The following is a 22,882-nucleotide window of genomic DNA, read 5'->3' on the forward strand; positions in this document are numbered from 1 at the left end:
TAATCTTCATGTTATACGTGGATGATTATGCAAAAATTATTATTTAATAATACTCAATTATTTAATTGGCTAAAGTTTATTTCATGTTATAAATTTTATATTTTAAAAATTAAAAAATAATTGTGTGATTTTTATAGTAGAGAATTTATCCAAAGTATATGAAACTTAATCAAATTAATTAAAAAAATTATTTTATGAAAATTAAAAAACAATTTTATAAAAAAATAATAAATATAACATAAAATAGAAAAAATATTATTGAACGTAATTTTATTATAAAATTATTTAATATATAATCACAATTATGTGTGAGGAATTATATATATATAGTTAAGTTCAATGGAGTCTACCATTTCATTCGAGTCCTGGAGTCCTTTTTTTTATACAAATAATTTTTTGCAAAAACTTTTCATTTTGTGAAGCATATTTTACAACCATCATTATTTTAATAAAATTTTGCAAATATCATGCATATTTTAAGTAGAATATTTCTAACATTTATGTTCTGCAACGTGAACATGAATGTTCTGCAAATTAAGCGTGTTTTGCAGAACAATATGTTTTGCAATATTTAATTGTAAATTATATGGGATTTGCAAGATTATGAGTAAAATAATGATATTTGCAAAATATTATTCGCAAAATAATAAGTTTTGCAATGTTTTATGTAATATATTATTTGCAGAACATATATGAACTTTAGGACTCCAATGAAATAGTGGACTCCATAGAACTTTACTCTCTCTCTATATATATATAGGCCCGTGTCTCGCACGGGTTTTTACATAAGTTCTATAATTTATATGAAATTTTATATTCACCATCTTTGTATTCGGCATCCATTCATTAAATTAATGTAAAAGAAAAAATAACAATGTCATGATTTTGACAACATTTTTGGATATTGTAAAATTTAAACTAAGAATAGATAATCACAAAAAAGAAAAATGTGCAAAAAGTAAAGTTAAAACTTAAACATTCATTTCGAGTCTCGGGGGTTTTTGTTCATGTTTAATGAATTCGGTTAACATGAATCTTAATGTTATTTGAATTTGAAGTTTTGGCATATGTAATGGAACCTTATTCCCCAAAAAGGTATATCACACCCTCCCGATCTCTTGATATTTTATATCATTTTTATTTACCCCATTTTCAAATCATTTATTCTCATTCTCGGTTTCCAATTGCCGTAAAGTCAAGACCCTCAAAGAAATAATAATAAGTTGTTGTACAGATAGATCTCTTTAAAATAATAGGGTTCATATCAAGAAAAAATATTAATTTGACAAACTTATTATTTTATCAATTATAAAAATACACGCATTATTTAGAAAAAAAATACACGTATATCCATTATGTTAGTTACAGAACAAAGTTAGGTTTTAATGAAATGAGCTTAAAGCCCAATAATTTTTCCGGGCTCAATAAGTATTTCATTGCTCTTGACTGGTCCATTATGACAAATAGGTACAACTTTTCAAAGAGGCATCATAAAATTAAAATGTTATTTTAATCATTTTTTTAAAATGAGGCATACAAGATTACAATTTCAAGTTACGTATTAGTTTACCTCAAGTAAAAAAAAATTGAAGCATACATATCTGGCCTATAATTACCGAGGCTTAGTACAATAAGTCCAATTACAGGAATTGAGATAACACAACTTTGGGCCCAAATTTTAGTACCAGTTATCGAAGCCCATATATCTTTTTTATTTTGCCGGGAAAAGCCCATTTCCTTTCTTTATACGTTTTGATCGTAATAAACGTAAATAGGATACGATATGTCTCCCGTGAGAAATATGATATATCTCCGGTGAGTAATATCTCCGGTGAGTAAATAGGATACGATAGTACAGTACACTCGCTCTTGCTGTATATATCTCCGGTGAGTAATATGATATGAAGCTTCAATTTCCGGCCAATTACCTCAGTTATCGATCTTAATCAGGGTCAAACTCGCCGGAACTCTTCGATAATCGGTACAATAAACACACTTGTATGTATATACAAACATCATTTATGCTTGTATAGTTGTATGTATCTTATCAATCACTTGCTTTGTGTGTTTTATTTGTATGCTGATTTATTGTATTGATGAAACCTACAGTTTGTATTTGTTCATCGAAAAATCGATGAATGTGGAGTTTAATAGGTTTCTGAATTCTGATTGCCTTAGCTATGAAATACGAAAGTTTGAGTTTGTTGAGAATTCAAATTTAAGCATGTTTAGTGGATAATGGAACAAGGACTATATTTCGTAAAAGTGGAACAACTTACTATTCACGGGGTGATCGTTGTGATTTTAAGTACATTAGTTAAGAAATACAAAGATTCGAATTTGTTGAGAATTTTAAATTAATCATGTTTAGTGGATAATGGAACACGTGATTTTGGAGGAAGGGAGATGAGGCATCATTGAAAACAAAGAATGGATACAATTAACTATTTTAATGTTATAGATGTCTAATATTTACGGGTGAAACTTAAGTAACAAAAAAATCTCAAAATTCTATAAATTATATGATTTCCGCATCTTTCTAAAGCTTTTTGCAGTATCACCAATTTTAATAAATGTTTTCTTTCGTAGTTTTCGGCGTTATAGTCTTCCCAAATATTGTGTATATTGTGTTAGGACGCATTATATTTTAGTAGAAACTCTACTGCTTCGGCGCCTAAGAGGTGATGTCTGTGAAGCACTTAAAAGAGTTATATGGTTAACACGGAGCACAAAATCTTAATGAACGCCTTATATGTGTAGCGAAATTGGTTTCTGTTTGAGAGGTGCTAATTTTTGAATACGTGTTTACCAGGTACGGTACGCGGTAGCTGTACTGGAACCAACTCCCTTAAGAGTTAAGAAATTCAACCATAAACATGTGCAACTACTTGAGTATTGCTCACACTTAAGAGGTTAGATGTTAAGTTCTGCTAGTATGTGTACAATCTTTTTTTTAAGCATTTGTTGCAATGTGGTATAGATGACCGGCCCTAATATATAGTTGTAATTATGTTAGTGCAGAGTTCAATAATATTAACAGCTTGTGCTATCTTACTACACCCTTATAAGCGGAACAAGGTATATTTGGTTGGTCTCACTACGGTACACTATATAAATAATCTTAGATCTTAAGGCAGATAAATGAGAATTGTTAGATGTAATATAAAAGAATATACTTTGTTTTGATATCTAAACTACTCCCATAGGTTCAACCGTTAAAAGAATATATTTTGTTTTGATATCTAAACTACTCCCATAGGTTCAACTGTTCAAGGTTCAAACTTCGTTAGCAACATATTATAGTTAAAAATATTTTAATATTTATTTTCTAAACTATTCTCGAAATTCAAGGTTTGAATCCCTGTAACGACATTATAATTTGACTTTATTTATCTACTTTCTAGATACAAGGACCCTGACATAATATAATATATAACATGTATTATTATGTTTTCTATTATATTTTATGATTTGTTTTCCTACTAATGAAAAAGATATATATAAAATATGAATAATATAAAAATAAAAAATATTAAAAACCATTTGTGCATCGCACGAGATATAAGCAAATATCATATATCTGTTGGGTTTGTGGAGTCTATTAATTAAGCCCATAAAATAGACTATTCAGATTCAGATTAGTATATGGATTAGTCTACTTTTCAGATTTGGACTATAATTTTGATTTAGGCCTAATTTCTTCTCTTATAAATACTCATGTAATTGTGAAATCATAACACAACAAATTATGAGAGATCAATACAAAATTAGTGCAGCTTGTGGAGTAGGAATTTCTGTACCACGTAAATCTTTGTCTTGTGTGATTGTCGTTTGTTTTCTTATTCTTGTTTATTCGCTTTGGGTTTTACTTTCGTTGTTGTATACTCAACAACTGGTATCAGAGCCTAGATTTTCAGGAGAGTGGGAGCGATGGCAGAAGATGAGAAGGTAAAGATCGACAAATTTGATGGCAAAGATTATGGGTTTTGGAAGATGCGAATTGAGGATTATTTGTATCAGAAAAAACTACATGAACCGCTGGAAGAGAAGAAACCAACTTCAATGAAGGAGGAAGACTGGAAGCTATTGGACAAGCAGGCTCTAGGGGTTGTCAGGTTGACTTTGGCGAAGAACGTTACTTATAATATCGTCAAGGAAATGACACCTTATGGTTTGATCAAGGTTTTGTCAAACATGTATGAGAAGCCGTCTGTTTCAAATAAGGTGTATTTGATTCGCTTGTTAGTTGCCACGAGATTGAATGAAGGAGATTGTGTTGCTAATCATGTGAACGAATTTAATTCTCTTCTAGCAAGATTGACATCGATGGATATTAAATTCGATGATGAAGTACAGACCTTGTTGTTGGCATCTCATTACCAGACAGTTGGTCGGGATTTGTCACTGCTATAAATAATTCATCTGGGAGCGGTAAGATGATTTTTGATGGAGTTCGAGATTTGATTCTTGGAGAAGATATTCGTAGGAGAAACTCAGGAGAGTCGTCGGGTTTCATGTTTAGTGCTGAGAGCAGAAAGTTCAAAAATGGGCAGAATAAGGGGTGTAACAGATCGAAGTCATAGAAGAGAGGACAATCCAAAGATCACAAGGATATTGTTTGTTGGAATTGTCAGAAGAAGGGTCACTTCAGGAATCAGTGCACGGCTCTTGCAGCTCCTAAAGGAAAATGTAAAGAGGATAATTCAGCTAACGTAGTTGAAGAAATGGTGGATGACGATGCTTTGATTTGTTATGTTGAATGTTCGGTTGAATCATGGGTTATGGATTCTGGTGCATCATTCATGCTACCCCTTGCAAGGATTTAATGTTAAATTTCAGAGTTGGAAATTTTGGCAAAATTCGTCTTGCTGATGATGAGACTTTGAATATTGCGGGCATTGGAGATATTAATCTCATAACCTCTTTGGGAACTAGCTGGACGTTGAAAGATGTAAGGTACATTCCTGGGTTGAAGAAGATGTTGTTATATGTGGGTCAGTTAGATAAGGAAGGGTATTGAGTTACTTTTAAAGACGGACAGTGGAAGGTTATAAAGGGGAATTTAGTTATTGCTCGTGGAGAGAAAAAATGGGATTTTATACATTGTTGAACAATCTAGCTATGAAGCAAATGCAGCTGCTGATGAGATTGAGTCTTCAATTTTGTGGCACCAAAGGCTTGGTCATATGAGTGAAAAAAGTATGAAGCTGTTAACTTCGAAGGGGAAGATTCCAGAGTTGAAGAATGTGGAAGTTGGATTCTGTGAGCCATGTATTCTTGGAAAGCAGGAATGTGTTACTTTTGCAAAATCAGAGAGGACCCCCAAGGCTAAGAAATGAGAGCTAGTTCATACAGATGTATATGGTCCAACAACAGTTGCGTCATTAGGCGGATCTCGCTAATATGTCACTTTCATTGATGATTCTACTAGAAAGGTATGGGTTTGTTTTTTGAAGAATACATCAAATGTGTTTTCTACTTTCAAGAAGTGGAAGACTGAAATTGAAAATCAGACCGGTTTAAAGGTGAAGAGTTTGATGTCAGATAATGGAGGTGAATACAGTATTGATGAGTTTAAAGTTACTGCGCGGAATTTGGGATTAGAATGATTAAAACTATTCCAAAGACACCACAACAGAATGGTGTTGCAGAGCGCATGAAAGAACCTTGAATGAGAGGGCCAAGAGTATGAGATTAGATGTAGGGTTGCATAAGATGTTTTGGGCAGATGCAGTTAGCACAACAGCGTATCTCATAAATAGAGGACCTTCAAGTCCTTTGGGATTCAATATTCCTGAAGAAGAGTGGCAAGAAAAAGAGGTAAATCTTTCACACTTGCGAGTTTTTGGTAGTGTTTCTTATGTGCGTGTTAAGGATTCCGACAGAGACAAACTTGATCCGAAAGCAAAGAAGTGTATCTTCATTGGTTATGGCTTAGATGATATGGGTTACCGTTTCTGGGATGAACCGACTAAGAAGGTCGTTATAAGTAGAGATGTTACTTTTAATGAGAATGCAGTGTATAAGGAGAAGCTTGTAGTCGATTATGAGTTTACAAAGGAACAACCTGAAAGAGGAAGCAGTGCTTGAAGATATTACAGAAACAGATCATGCAGGAAATAGTGGGAGTTCGGAGAATGTTGATGATAGGGTTCCAGTAACTCCACAGACTGAGGTAAGAAAATCTAGCTGAATTGTGAGGCCACCACAAAGATATTCTCCTTCAGCATATTATATGTTATTAACCGAGGAAGGGGAGCCTCGGTGTTATTTAGAGGCAGTACAAGTGGATGATTCAATTCAAGTGGAAATCAACCATGGATGAAGAGATGAGTTCTCTTGAGAAAAATGAGACTTGGTATTTAACAGAGTTACCAGCAGGAAAGAAGGTTTTACAGAATAAGTGGGTATTCAGGATCAAAGAAGAACATGATTGCAACAAGAGATACAAGGCGAGGATAGTAGTTAAGGGTTATCAACAGAAAAAGGGTATTGACTATAACGATATATTATCTCCCGTTTTTAAGATGACTACAGTTAGAATTGTGCTAAGTATTGTGACTGCAGAGGAGTTACATCTAGAGCAACTAAATGTTAAGACCGCGTTCTTACATGGTGATCTTGAGGAAGACATCTACATGGTTCAGCCAGAGGGATTTCAGGTAGCTGGGAAAAAAAACCTTGTTTGCAAGCTTATAAAAAGCTTGTATGGTTTAAAGCAAGCACCAAGATAATGGTACTTGAAGTTTGACAGTTTTATGATGAAGAATGAATACACGAGAAGTCCTATGGATCATTGTTGTTACTTTAAACAGTTTGATTCATCTTATATCATATTGTTGTATGTTGATGACATGTTGATAGCAGGATCAAACAAGAGGGAAATCAACAGGTTAAAAAGACAGATGTCTGAGGAGTTTGAGATGAAGGATATAGGTGCAGCAAAACAAATACTTGGTATGAGCATCATAAGGGATAAAGCTGAAGGTACTTTAAAATTATCTCAAGAAAAGTATGTTGAGAAATTGTTGCAAAAATTCAGTGTTCAGGATGCGATGACCAGAAGGACACCGTTGGCGAGTCACTTTAATCTCACAAAGAAGCAATCATCTAAAACAGATAAAAGCAAGAAAGATATGGCTAAAGTTCCTTATGCATCTGCACTTGACAGTTTAATGTATGCTATGGTGTGTACAAGGCCAGACATTGATCATTCAGTGGGAGTTGTTAGCAAATTTATGTCTAATCCAGGAAGAGAGCATTGAGAAGCAGTCAAGTGGTTGTTACGCTACTTGAAAGGCACATCCAAGGTTCTACTATGTTTCAGTAAGAAAGATGTTATCTTGGAAGGGTTCTCTGATGCAGATTTGGGTGGATGTTTGGATACAAGAAAAAGTACAAAAAGTACAACGTGTTATATTTTCACTTTGGGTGGCACCGTAGTTAGTTGGATGTCTTGACTTCAAAAGAATGTTGCTCTTTCAACCACAGAAGCGGAATATATGGCTATCTCTGAAGCTAGCAAGGAGATAATTTGGTTGAAGAATTTTCTTGAGGAGGAGGGCAAGAAATAGACGGACAGTGCTTTGTATAGCGATAGTCAGAGTGTTATTCATCTTGCGAAGAATCCCGTGTTTCATGCTAGGACGTAGCATATTCATCTGAGATATCACTTTACAAGAGAGTTGATAAGCAATGGTACTTTGTCCTTGAAAAAAAAATCCTTGGTTCAAAGAATCTTGCAGATATGTTGACTAAGATGGTTACGAATGAAAAGTTGAAGCTTTGCGTAGTTTCAACTGGCCTTCAGAATTGATTGATGAGAAGGCGTTGCACTAGTTAGAGTTATAGATTGAAGAATTGATTTTACTAGACTTACAAGAATGAAGTGAAGATTGGCCAGACTCTAAGTGGGAGATTGTTGGGTTTGTGGAGTCTATTAATTTAGCCCATGAAAATAGACTATTCAGATTCAGATTAGTTTATAGATTAGTCTACTTTTCAGATTTGGACTATAATTTTAATTTATGCCTAGTTTCTTCTCTTATAAATACTCATGTAATTGTAAAATCATAACACAACAAATTGTGAGAGATCAAAACAAAATTAGTTGGGCTTGTGGAGTAGGATATTCCGAACCACGCAAATCTTTGTCTTGTGTGATTGTCGTTTATTTTCTTGTTCTTGTTTATTCGCTTTGAGTTTTGTTTTCGTTGTTGTATACTCAACAATATCACCTACCATACAATATCACCTACCATGTACATGGTTTTCCTAGTAACTCTGTCTACATCATATGTTATAGTTCATATTTTTCTATAGTTAGGTTAGATTTAGAATTTATTTACTTAAAATCTCGTACATGCCTGCATATGTTTCACCAGGGGGATATCTGTTCAAGTATTTGTTGAAACTGAATGAGAGTGAGGTTTTTAGTTACTCATGCAAATGTTGTGTCTTCTTTGGTAGAAATGCATGTCATGGGCAGGGGTTTATGTAGCTTACTCTTAAAGTTACTCCTAGGACTATTACTATAATATTCATTCATATCATGTCGGACGTCATAGCAAAAATTACATAATCTGAAACTCTGAGCTGTATTATAAAATCGCACAATAGCCCCCAAAATTTCCTATACCTATAATTCCAGCCAACTCCAAATTTAGTGGAATAACAAGATACCATAAACAAACCCCTCTGACCTAAGCAACATTATAAGACTAAGAGAGGCGTTCGACAAACAGCTACAAAACACCTCTCCTTGAAACACCGTCACATACCCCATTACAAATGGAAACTATATAGAAAACACACTTTATTCCTTTTAACATTTCCAGTCCAGGCGTTTTTTGTTGTTGGATCAGTTACTTCATAACATCGTCACTAAACTGGGCCATATATGTATTCATTTGCATATTTTTTGAGGGTGCCTAACAATAGTTGTTTCTATCTTTTGTCCTAACATTGACTGAGTAATTATATCTGGCTAATTTAGCTACATCTTTTATCTTGTCCTGGCTGCAACTCTAATAGAAATCATACCAGATGAAAGCCATGTTAGCGTGCCCTTTATATTCAGCTTTCTAAGGGGTCGTTTGGTTTGCCAAATTCTAAAATTAGGTATGAGTTTCAGTCATTCCGACCCATACCTGGTGTTTGGTTCAGAAAAAAAAAGTTTAATACTCATTCCTCAAACCCAAGATATGGGTTTTTCATTCCCAAGTGTGGAGGTGGGTATGAGAGAGCAGTATGGGAATCAACTTTATAACTACTATTTTAATTTCTATTTAAGCATTTAAATGTAATTGTTTAATACCAAAATTAATATATATACAAAAAATTTATTAAAATAATAATGAAATTATATATATAATTAAATTAAAATTATTGACTTAAAATATTTTAAAATTAAAAATGTTCATTTCAGCACTCAACCAAACACATGATATCAGATATAATACCTCAACCCCATACCATCTTCACCCAATTCCTGATTCCAACCCAATACCACATCTTGAACCAAACGACCCCTAAGAGTTTCAAAATTAGCATGTACATGTTCATAATTTTCTTTGTTCTTCATTGTTATTTGTCATTCATAGCCTGGAATTATTTAAGTTCATTCATGCTCCAGATAAGCACTTCAGTCCAGAAATTTTAGCAGTGCACAATGAAAGGTCACAAGTCTACGAGACTCTAGAAATCATCTAGTTTAACATATTGTACAAGTTGAACTAAATTGACAATCCTCACGATTATTGCTCTGCTTAAGAGCAGAGTTTCATAGCTTCTTGTTTCTTAGATTTCACTTTTAGGGAAATTAGATGTCTTCTCATTTAAATCATTGCTTTGAGTGGCTTGAAGGATAAACAATCAGAAACAAAACTTTCAGCCATTTTATACACGTATGTATAGACTTGGTTGGCAAGTCTACACGGTTGGGAAGTATTGAAAGGTCTAAAAATAATTAATTAGTACTGAACTATATTGGTCTTTATCTATGTAAGTATAGGAATAAATTGTTTACTATTGTTGCACAATCCTTTAGTTGGTATGAACGGTACCACTAGCAAGAGACTCTTAATGGGCCAACTTGCAAACAGTAGAGGCTGCCCAGAGTTGGGAATGACATCTGAAATTTCTCTTAGGACTTGGATTAAGCAATTATTTTTACGATCAGAATATAAAAGAATATAAGACCCTTTGCTATGCAATAGTAAAATATTTTCTAATAATTCGAAAATCTGATGAGAATTTTCCAAAACCAGTAGTAGATGACATAACGTGACCTATGTTAATCCAAATTTCGTGATCTAATGTGTTTTAGAAAACTTTTTCATGTATCCAAAGATAAGGCCTACAAAAAACCTAGACTCATCTAGCAACCAGGAGGAACCTAGAAAGCTACGCCTTATGATTATTATGTATAGGTACAAATATAGTAAACTACTAGCCCCACATAAAATAAATACACTAATTTCTCTACTACATATTATTAAAATATTTACTAATACAAATAAAAAATTCCTTTTAATTTCGTTCTCCGTCGTTTTTCCCTTCTTGAAGAAAACTTGACACCAAGCTTTATAGAAGTCATAAACCACACCATTTGGAAACGTCAACTCAGGTGCAAATAACTTTAAGAGTTTGCTTGCAAGCGAAGGAGGTACCAAGTATTTTGGAATGATGAGCTCGATATAATCAACCTCGATAATGCTACCAACAGCTTATAATAAAGATGTACCGAAGTGAAAAGTCTGATGTAGCTAACTTAAGCTTAATAATGCATGGAAAACTTTTCTGATTCCGCCTTTTTCTCCTTGATATAATCAACCTCAATTATGCACCAACAGCTTATGAGAAAGATGTACCAAATTGAAAAGTCTGTTGTTGCAAACTTAAGCTTAGTAATTTAAGACTTTTTATGTTCTGCGACCTCTAACTAGCTATTTCCATGGTCAGGCGGGTCTATTTTTATACAAGCATGTTACATCTCAAGTATTCTAATAAAAATCTCGCATGCTTTTTTTAAAATAGTTGGGAATACGAAGAAGCTAGTTATATATGGAATACCATGATGCCTGACCGCCTGAGCTACTTATACATGCAATACCATAATGCTTAAACAACGGAGCAGCTTTGGCTAGTTGCAAAACTAACTAAATACATAGTATAACAGCTGTGAAATATCTTCTGTAGGCACGTTTGACTAGCACATGTATTTCAGTTCTCTACATCAGCATAAGCTGATGACATGTGGTAGATGTCTAACCTAAGAAGGGAGTTTGTGGCACTTGTGGGGGTTGCAGAAGCCCTTGCAATGGGCATCTCTATAACCTGAAATGCACAAGGGTCAGCCAAATGTTGTACAAAAGAAACAATCATAGATATATAGAATAGTCAAGTGCAAGACCATGAGAAACGATTAAAAGTACCAGTGATCAGCAACCATATTATAATGGGGCCAAGTAAAGAGAACCATTCAAAAAATCCTTTATCATAAACCCACAAAAAGAAAATTGAAACTTGCTTTTTGTAATCTTTTAGTTCTAGGCAGTTGCGATTTAAAGCCTGAAGCTCCATATCATAAGTTTTCATCAAAAGCTTAATAGTTTCATGATTCTAAAATTCATTTATTTAAGACATCACTATCATTCTCTCCCCATAACAAATCCGGCGCTCTTCCTTCAACTATTACGGCTGTACCTCCCCATCAGCTGAGCCAAATTCTCATCAAACTCTCTTTCCAACTTTACATCTTCTTCGTATCTCTGCTTCTTTAGCTTTGCCTTCCTATCCTCCAGATCTTTCATAAGTTTGTCCCTTTCCTCAGCAAAGTTGTCCATATCTTTTTGCTGAGTCAAAATCAACATATCACCTTGCTCGATCCTATTTCACGAACCCAAATATAGAAGAGGTGTAAACACAATGACCATAACCAATTATGAATACGAATACAAACAGTAAGAAAACAAGTAAATAACAGCGAAAAAATGACTCCTTCTTTTTAGTTTTTTAATGCATTTACACAATTACACACGATACAGCTAGCAGACAACATATTTAGCACAAGTTCTAGCAGTTAGTTACACTAATATAAACTGCATCCACAATGACACATAAAGAGGCTTACAAGCTCAGTCGGAAAGGGTTACACAAGATGCAATCTATAAATAATACAATTAAGAATCAACGGAGGAAGATGATAACTACATACTAACTAAAACTTAGTAAGCAAAACCAGTAACACAATTTAGAAATGAAATCAATCTACAACATGGCATGCAGACAAACCCAAGGGATTGATACTTCACAAAATACAAAAATTATGACCATGCTCACAGTTAACATTCACACATCGCCAAAGGTCCAACAAGTAGTAGCTAATTAACATAACCAACATGCAGAAACTGTTACAATACCCATGTTAAACATAAGCTAAATATAACCGTGGTTTTTTTAAAGCATAAAAAAAAAGATATGCATATACACGAGTACCACTGTTCACATACTATTTGTATTGTACGGTTGTACCTGGATTGACGATCGGCTTCTGAAGAAGAATTTTCCATATAGATCTTAATTTTCTCCCTCTTCTCTTGCTATATCTTCTCAAAGATATCCTCCCTCATTGCTGGCTTTGTTAATAAGCCTAAGTCGCTCCTTATAAAATTCTTCTTGAATGTCCATCTAAAGAAAAATAAAATTCCCAACATCAGTTAAAAATGCACCCAAGTGCTTTTCTTCTAAAATAATTAAATTTACTCTCTGCAATTAGAGAAATAAAGCATACAACTCAGATGTAACAACTGGAGATACCAATTGTAAGTGAATTGTGCTAAGAAGACAATATACACTTGCACATAGTTTCAAACAATCATAAAATATATCCCCTATCTATTATATAGGGGATCACTGATTACCTCCTCCTTGATTTGCTCGTGATGCATTTTGGTCCTCTGTCGCACTATGCGATTCTCTTCCAGGGTCTTGCCCAATTTCTCAGTCAAAGCACCAAACGACTCTTCAAGTGTTTTTGAATGTTTTTTCTCCTTCACAGCTTCTTTCTTGTACCAGTGGAGGAGATGATTTTCCTCGTTCATCTGCTTCATTGGGTTAACTACCATCTCCTCGTAAGATCTCATCTCAAACTTGAGTTTGGATTTTCCTAGCAAATCAAAGATAAGAAAAATCTACTTAACTAAAGAATAGGAAAATGAGGAAAGAGGTACTCTTAACACAAGTAATGGTGGTAAAATAGTGCACCTTGAGAGTGCTGATTAAATTTATCGATATCTCCTCTCTGCCATGTAACCATACAGTAGGCGCTGGCCGCCAGGGAGAAACAGCTTCTGTCGACGATCCCAAGCTTCACGGTTTGTTCCTTGTTCCTCGAAATGCTTGCTTAATCGCTCAGCCTCAAAATAACCAACGGCTGAGGCCTCAAAGATGAGGACACTCATACCTCGATGCCCTTGCGGGCCATATGAGTGCCGTGATCTCACTGCTGCATAATTATTGAAGTACTCTAGAAGCTCGGGATTTCCCATTCCAATCCACTGAAAATGCAATATTAAGTTAAAAGGTAAAGCACAAGGAACAAACAGAAAAAAAAGGGATTGATCACCACACGGTAGGCCTCTTTCCCATTCGAAGCTATATTTGTCACTCAATACGCAAGGGTGCATTATCTAATAGCATATTAAAGAAAATTTACCTTTCCACTGTCATCATTTTCTAGTTGGGTGTTTGTGATTATGACCATAGGCGGCCACACTATTTTCTGATCTCTAACTTCACTCTGGTTTAAACCCTTCCACTTTCCGAAGGCTTCACCAGCAGGGATTACAGAGCTTCCTCTCCCACGCAGCTCCTCATCCAACAGTTTAGCAAGTAGCCTGTGGGCCTTTGCCCTTCTTTTTCCTTTAGTTTTAGCATGGGTGATCAGGGGCTGCAGTCCACGATACCAGTCAATAGCACCGGGCCCTCCATGACATGCTGGGCAGTGCCACTGCCTATCAGGTTCGTTAATTTCCTCTGCTTTCATCTCATCTAGGGTGTCAAAGAAACTCTTGAGTAATGTACTCTTCTTCAGAGTCTCGTGACTCTTTTGGCTTTCATCAGAGTCATATTCGTCCGAATCATTGATATCTTCAGTATTAAAATCCTCTTCGTCACCACTTTTATCAATATATTTTTCGTCCTCTTTGTTATCTGTAGCATCGGCAGTATTGAATGCAGGTACATGATACACATTTTCTACCTGAGACGGGTTCCTGCGCCATTGCCACCCTTTCGTAAGAGGAGGTAAAACAGCAGGTTGATCATAATTGTTCACATACTCTTTAGAAGATTGATTCCAACCTCTGCCAGCAGGCCTTCTATTGTCACCTGCTGGTGCTGCGAAGGAATTGGCCGAATCCTTTCCTGCCCAGGCATTGACAGGCTGCCTAGTTCTTGGCCAGGCATTAGCAGGTCCCTTGGCTCCTTTCCAGGCATTAGAAGGCCCCTTAGCTCCTGTCCAGGGATTGCCTGAAACTTTCATACTGGAGTTCTGATTCCCCACATTTCCTACAAATCTATTTCTGGGCTTTCTAGCTACCTCCTCCCAGCCTCCATCCTGTTCAGAATCGAGACTTGCGGCTGACACCCTATCAACCACTTGATCAGCCCAGCGATCCGAAACTTGAGCGACATTTTTTCCTTTGGCCGATTCAGTTGAACCAGCAGTAGGTAGCTTCGCACCAGATCCTCCCCCTTTTCTTGAACTCATCGTTTAAATGCCCAAAACACAGTTCCTGAGACAATAGATGTTCAACACCTATCATAAAAAACATGTTAAATGACAGAAAGTCTCAACTTTTATGAACTTCTATTTACACCAAAATTTGGTATACCCTGCATACATTTAGCATAAAAGGAACGATAACAATAACATAAACAAAAAACTGACATGCTCAGACCCTATACCTTACAACACTATCACAATCAAAGCACAATAATCTGCACACAAAGATTACTCCAAATTTTGATCATCCATGCCTATAGAAAGATGTTTTAAAAATAAATACATTTAAGACCCTTCTAAAAATGCATAACCAGATATTATATGGGAATAGAACCGCAAAAAAAGTCAGTATATTAAACAAACATAAATCCCCAGAAGCTAACAATGTAATACTCATTCAATGAAATATACGAACTAATTACTTAAGGTGCATACACAAACAGGTGTACAATGTATATAACAAGAGCAACAACATTACAAACACATAATAAACAATCTAAAACCATTTATATATGTATGTTCATGCTCTAAAAAAACTATATGCTCAAAACATGTAAACAAACAAGTAACAACAATTAGAACAAAAAACACAAATGTGCAGAAAGGGTCTTATAAGATGTACACTCTAACCTTCTAATCTTTGGAACATGTATATAAACTACTAATAGACAGTTAAATGCACTAAAGTATACATAAATTACACTCAAAATCCTAAAAATTGTGAAAAACAAGTTCAAAGAACAGAAACAAATAGCATAATATACAGAAACAGAACATGGATAAAATTAAAACATTAAACAAGTCTATATAGTGTTTGCATATATTTAATACACAAAAACCATAAGAACACCTTACAACATCAAAATCCCGACATTTATGTACCCTAAATCATTGCAATCAGTATAACATGTATATGACCAAATAATCACCACTAAAAACACAAATTTATTCATAAACTAAGCTTAAAACACTTAAAATCACAAAAAAAAGACAATATATGAAATATAACATCACATATATAACAAAAATAATAGAAAAGTCTAGATGTCGTATACACATATTTGACCCACGAAAACAACAGTTGCACTAACAAAAACCATAAAAAATTCACAAAAACACCTTATATAGTGTTTAAACCTAGGATAATATAAACCCTGGTTTATTTTAATCAACAAAAAATGTGTATAAACAACTAATAAACATGATAAACACAAATTTGGACATAAATTAAGATTAAAAACCCTTTAAAATGACTAAATAATAGTTGGAATGCCGAAAAAATAAGATAATATACGAAAATATAACAACAAATATACCAAAAACAATAGACAAGTCTAGGTGTTGTATATATTCACTAGACACACGAAAACAACAATCGCATCAACAAAAACAATAAAAGCACATAAAAACATTTTACATAATATAAACCTGAACATATATAATCGCTAGACCACTTTAATCAACAAAACATGTATATAAACAACAAATAAACACTAAAACCACAAATGTACAAATAAATTAAGCTTTAAGACACTAAAAACATGAAAAAAAAGTACAAATACCCGTGAAAACAAGAAAAAACACGACATATACAAATAGATACATAAAATGAATCATTAATACAAGATCACGACGAAAAAATTGAGTGAATAGATAGAGAAATATACCTGATTGTGAACTCGAGAGATGAAATAGAGCTTTTTGGCGAGGGTTGTGTGTGTGAATATGTTATATGTATATTTTAGAGAGGGGTGAAATAAGTACGACTTTTTGTGAAAACAAGGGGCGTGTGTTATAATCTTGAAGACTCTAGATTTCAAAAAAATTAGTATGTTGGTGTATCTTCTCAAATCTGGTGGACCCCATTCATAGTATTTTCTTTTTCTCAGCGAGAAGTTGATTTTTTTATTGTAATACTTCTATTAAAAGAATTGTTTTGGAAATATATACTTATTCTCTTTCTTTATTTTCTTTACTTAATGCTTAAAATACCTTTAAAAGAATGCTAAAGATTTATATAATGGAATCGTAATTCCAAGCTTTTAGTACCATTTTTTTTATTAGTGGATATTCGATCTTATAAGTTGTAAGAATTATATTAATCATACTTTAAAAAGTTGCACAATCCTTTGGATGGTAATGGTACCACTCGCAAGACACTCTTAATGGGCCAACTTATAAAGAGTTGGTCCATGCACATCGCTCTCTCCGGGAGGTTGGCCACCTTTCCTAGATCTTTCCATTTTCAAGAAGATCTCGGGCTCGATCCGGCCTTCTCCACGGTGATATTTCCAGGCTAATTAGCGCGAGTAGCGGAACGAGCTCTATTTACTAGAGGCTTCCTAGAGTTGGGAATGACATCTGAAATTTATTTGAGGACTTGAGTACTTATTCTTACGACCATGATATAAAAGAATATAAGACCCTTTGATATGTAAATGTAAAATATATTCTAGTAACTTCAAAATATGATGAAAATGTTCGAAAACAAGTAGTAAACGACATAATATGACCTATGTTAATCCAAAATTTATGATCTTTTAGAAAGTTGTTTAGTATCCAAATATTTATTAATTTTTAAGATAATGTAATGGCTAAACTTTGAGGCGGTGGTTAGTACTTAAATTTTTATTGTTGCATAGTTTTAGTAATTTTTATCTGTATATATTTATTATATCGGGTGTCATCCTAAGAAAATATGACACAAAATTGGCATAAAAAATATTTAAATAGTTTATTTTGTACAATATTTTTATCTAGATTTGGAATTTCTAAAAAACTATTATAAGGCCGTGGCAAAGCGCGGTTTAGTCGACGAATATATCAATATCCAAAAATCTTAGTTTCCTTCCTTATTTGACAATTTTGAGTTTTAAGCAAATTGGACGATACGTGTTTTTATTCTTAAATTTTATATTCTATTTGAAACAAAATTCTGGGTAGTATATTCTTATAATCTCTACAAAATCCAAATTAAAGTTTGTTATTCTCACCATTGGTTTAATTAGCTTGGTTATTATGGCACATGTGGTTTTGATCATGGTTTTTTACAACAATACAATGTTCATTGGTTGTAATTCCGGATTCTAGCTAGACTCTAGCTTGACAGACTCATGAAGATTGTAGATCTATTGAGAGCATCAATCCCTATATATTTACTTGATGTATCGAGAAAAAAATATATAATAAGTGATGTTTGGTTATTGTGTTTATTCGGGAAAAATGTTAATATATTTTCATATTTTACATTTTAGTTTGGTGATTTCTTGTCTTATGTTTGGAAAAAATCCGTACGATAATATTGTAACCCTAATATAATTTGCTTCAATTTTAAATGCTATTCTTCAATATCATGCATTTCTGCTTCTCTCTGTGTTGTACATTAATATATTTTTAAGTTTTTTTGTGAGAAATTAACTTGATTCCGTGACACACTTCATCAGGATAATCAAATTTGTAAATTTAAATTGGGCATAATGTGTACCATGAAATATAATAAGATGTATTGACTCCGTATATATTAAATTTTTATGGATACATTCATATAAACTTAATAACAAAATGTTGAAACCATTAGAGAAGAAACAACTTCTTGAAAATTTAGAACATATACAGAGAAAACTGAAAACATATCCGTATGTAATAAAAACCTTGGAACTACCAAGGACTACTAGACCTACATCCCTCTCAGCCGCCTCCCTTCTTTCATCCTCTCTGTTAGGGTTTGTCTATTTTCAAGTAAATCGAGGTGCTTCCACTGGTTTTCTCCGGTGGAAAGCCCCAACCCCTTCATTCTCTGTTATTCTCGTTTATTTCCTTTCAATAAAACCCATTTTTTTGGGTGTTTGTGTGTCTCTCCTTTTGGAGTGTGTGTTTTGTCTCTCCTTTTGGTATGTTTGTTATGTTTTTATTTAGTCATGCTTGGGTTTATCTGGTGATGGATCTGTTGAGGACGAATTTATTGATATTTTTGGTGATCTGCAAAGCCTGCATCGGATCTGGGACGGTGGTGATTATTGCAAGAGCTCACCTTTCACAACTAAAGATTGTTCATCTTTCACGGGTTTATACTTTCGGCATGTCTATAGCTGGTGTCCGGCATGTAGATAGCTGGGGTGCCTTCGACATGTCTATAGCTGGTGTCCGGCATGTAAATAGCTTGGGTGCAGCTTCTCCAATCTCATTTTATGCGATTGGTGTTTCTGAACACTGGGTTAACCATAGTTATTATGTGATATGGTCAATTGCGATGTTGCTATTTTCAGAGATGCTGCTGCAATTTGGATCGCTTGGGATGTCTTTGATTTCGTTTTTAATTTCAAGAATTTTTAAATTCTATGTGTTAAACGATCAGTAAACAAATCATCTAATTGTTTTTAGTATGTTATTTGTTTTATCACCTGGTTGTATCGACAGTTGGGGGTTTGTCCCGACTGTACTATATTCAATTTAATGAGAACTTTCTGCATTTGTCAAAAAAAAAACAAGGACTACTAGACCTAATCATCATTTCATGTGAGGTGTATACTTTAATGAATTCTAGGAACTAACGGGGGTAATATGTTTGAGATTCTGTCTAATATATAGTTACACCCAAAGTATGTGCTGAACAGAACTTATTTATTTTTTCGAAGGGCGGTGATAAATTTAATTGTACTTTAGTCTCCATTATCATGTATAATAACTATTTTTTGTTGCATTATTATGTCAATTAAGTTCTTTTGTGATTGCTATTGATCTACATATCATTCTTTATTTTCTCGATGGTGAGGTATGTCACCTGTTGTAGTTGTCATCTTCATTTCTTTAAATGCACTTAATTTATTAATTTTGTTATGATTTTGAGTGCAATTCTGACTTTAAAATTTAATTTTTATTTAGATGAGGAGTTACCTGGCTTTCGGTAAACATAAAGAAGAGTTTTTGAAAAACTTGCATCAGGAAATGCAAGAGAAGGTGGAAGATTCTTCTTGAGCAGAGGACTACCAAAAAAGTATGTTCCATGTTCCTTTGTCTGAGGATTGAAAAACTCCTTAGTTTTCCGTTCACATTCGATGTAGGTATTATCATATTGCCTTGTTAAAAATGTTATTAGTTGGAACTTTTTCTTGTTTAAATATGGACGAATGAGATTAGTGATGATAAATTTTGTATGTTGGACCATTCTGCCGACCATTAAAAGTTGCTTGCTATTCCATTTTTGAAGTTTATTATGGAATTTTACTTTCTTTGTTGTGTGTAATTTTCATCTTTTTTTTTGCTAAATGGTATATATATTAGAAGGGAAAAAAATATGCAGGGGTTGATCCGTGTTTTATGACAAGCCATAGAGAGGACTATCTATGATCATTCTACAACTAGAAGATTGAAAATAGGAAGCAAAAAATGGGAAGAACAACCCTAAACCCCAAGAACCCTACACATAATCATCTAGCCAAATACTAAACAAAAATGAATTGGCATCCTTAATAAACCAATTCGAACTAGACAATTATGTTCTAATATTCACAATAATACCATCTAGCAATTTACTAGGACTTAAACAGCCTTTATCGTGAGCTCTTGCATTTCATTCTTTCCACAAATGATAACAAAAAACCTGAGCTGCTAGAAAATCTGTCCAGGACGTATTAACCAGCTGGACACCAAGGAGGGAAGCTAGCTTTTGAAGAATAAAACTGCAATAAGGACATGTGATGAAAAAGTGACTCGAATCCTCAATGCTCCCCAACACGGAGATAGCAGTGCTGATCTACCTGAAGACCAAACGAAGCCAGCCGGGAAAGAGTGTACAAACGATCATGGCAAAGAATCAATTCATGGTGCGCGTACCTGTTGATTGATAGTCTGTGCCACACAAAGTGATGCCAGGGAACTTCAAGCAAACGTAAGCGGATAGTGTCCCAAATATTGCAGATTCTAAGTTTAGATAGTAACATACCATTCCAAAGTAACAAGTCGTTCTTTTCGAAATCAAAAGCAGGATAGTCAAACTTAGCCAGCCAGGTAGTATATGAGTGATGTATGTGATGTCTGGAGTTTGGCAGTGGAAGTCGCCATTCACCCGACCTGATTAATTCATGACCCAGTGTATTATGCTGAATGCTAGATCGAGTAACAATAAGATCTCGATTAAACAAAGGTATTCAATTGGATACCAAGGTATAATAGTGGCCAGGTACTAATTCTACAACCCAGTATCCCAATATATCAATCCATTCTTTTGGCTGTCGGGTAGTGTACTTAATTATGCAGAGTTCACTTTTTGTGGCAATCAATCTTCTAACCACATTATTGTTGCAAATAGTTTGAGGTTCTCTTGGTCCCTGTAACAGAGTTTGTATCCTCGAGAATTAAATAATGTCATTTACAAACAAACTGCAGATGTATGCATTCCGAACCTTCCTTGCCTATCCTGATATCTTTATATAGGTTTTTTTTACCTCTTTGTATCATATTCAATACTTCGCCTATGATGTTAAGAAGTACAGAGGGGGCAGCAGTTCTCTTGTCTCAGGCCTCCAAGTGGTTTAAAATTTATTTGTAGCCTGTAGGTGAGCCATTGATTAAGATAAAAATTTTGAAACTGCAAAAATCCTTGTAACCACATGATCCATTTTAATTTAGGTAGCATAGCTGTAGGTGGGTCAGGCCCTCAGGGGGAGGGGAATCCCCACTCGATTTTGTAATAGACCTACTCAAGGTCCATTTGAGGATGATACCAGCTTTTTATTTGTAATGTTTAAGGTCGCTGGTGATTTCTGAATTGATTATTATAGTTCTGAAACTGTTTTCCTGATGAAACCAGTGATAAGACTATCCATAATCCTATTAGACAGGATATGTAGGAGTAGTTCGATTGTGCAATTGATAAGTTTAGTAGGCCTAAAATATGTTAGTCTGAGGGCATCCTATTTTTGAGGTAAATGTGAAGAAGGGGGGATGTAGCCATTTACTTTGACAAGTCTCCAACTTGCTAACTCCTCTAATTGAAAGAGATATCAGACAAGGTATTTTTTTGATGGATCCCTGTTAAGATAGTATGCATATGGTCTAATTTCCATTACCAAATTATTCCCCCTTTTGACAACAACGTGATGAAAGATTCTGATACGCATCCCTCCCCCCTCCCCAAACAGAGATCCATATATCTACGGTTTGTGCCTCGCCGTGCTGAATTTTTGGTCAAAGAGTTTGTAGTGTTTCTTGAAGCTGTGGAATATATGCAAGGCTGTTGTCTAGTATCTAATTTTCATAACCGAAATATTCCTCTGACGGAAACTTGATGAAACATTTTGATACTCACCCCTTAGATCCTTGTGCCTCAGCGTGCTGATTTTCTGGTCATAGAGTTTGTATTGTTTCTTGAAACAGTGGATTATATTCAAGGCTGTTGTCTAGTTTATTAGCCTCTGCAAGTTTTGCTTCCGCTTGTTAGATTTGGATCTGGATATCTATGTTCATAAATACATTTGTATTCCAGCTTTTAATAATCTGTCTGGCTATCTTAGAAGTTTGGCATTGCTGTGAATATTGTCCCAATTACCAGACTATTGAGTGATATGTTCTACTATATTGGAGAGAAATGAGGTTTGTATGTTTTGAACTCTAAACTATGAACTCCACGAGATACAAATACAGGCCTAGTGCAGAGACAATGCAAGTGAATACGGAATATACTATGACATATAATGAGATTTATTTCTTATTAAATAGGTTATAAAGTTGTAAGGGTTAATTCACATAAACTTTATCTTATGTTTTTAAACCATTTGAAAAGAAAGGAAAGCTTCGAAATTAAGGATATACATGTATGTATATATATTATGTGAAATTGATATATGTACAGAATATAAACCTAGGAACTAACAAGGAATAGCAGACCTTATTATCATATCATGTCAAAATATAATTTTTTTAGGTACTAGGACTTATTGAAATTTTGTAGAAATCTTCTGTGGCAAAATAAAACCAGACTGAACTTTCTCACGAATGAAATGGCAGTCAAGCTCAATGTGTTTAGTTCAAGCATGTTGAACAGGATTAGACACAATATCAATTGCTGCTTGATTATCACAGAATACGGAAATTGGA

The 22,882-nt window shown here is 34.3% G+C and overlaps 1 long non-coding RNA gene and 1 pseudogene across 5 annotated transcripts; one reads left to right on the forward strand and one right to left on the reverse strand.

Moving 5' to 3' along the window:
- The first annotated feature begins 1,712 nt into the window (after positions 1-1,712).
- On the forward strand, positions 1,713-22,290 carry LOC141724032 (uncharacterized). 5 transcript variants are annotated; one of them, XR_012576451.1, is made up of 6 exons: positions 1,713-1,981; positions 2,813-2,912; positions 19,670-19,781; positions 20,413-20,675; positions 20,769-21,798; positions 21,928-22,290. It is a non-coding gene; the product is annotated as an uncharacterized LOC141724032 (long non-coding RNA). The 5 variants fall into 5 exon arrangements; XR_012576450.1 differs by having other exon boundaries at positions 20,772-21,798; positions 21,928-22,289; XR_012576448.1 differs by having other exon boundaries at positions 20,413-21,798; positions 21,928-22,286.
- LOC141724031 (protein SUPPRESSOR OF GENE SILENCING 3-like) lies at positions 11,385-16,949 on the reverse strand (annotated as a pseudogene).
- Positions 22,291-22,882: the final 592 nt, after the last annotated feature.

Source organism: Apium graveolens, chromosome 5, assembly GCF_009905375.1.
Source record: "Apium graveolens cultivar Ventura chromosome 5, ASM990537v1, whole genome shotgun sequence".
NCBI classification, from domain to species: Eukaryota; Viridiplantae; Streptophyta; class Magnoliopsida; order Apiales; family Apiaceae; genus Apium; species Apium graveolens.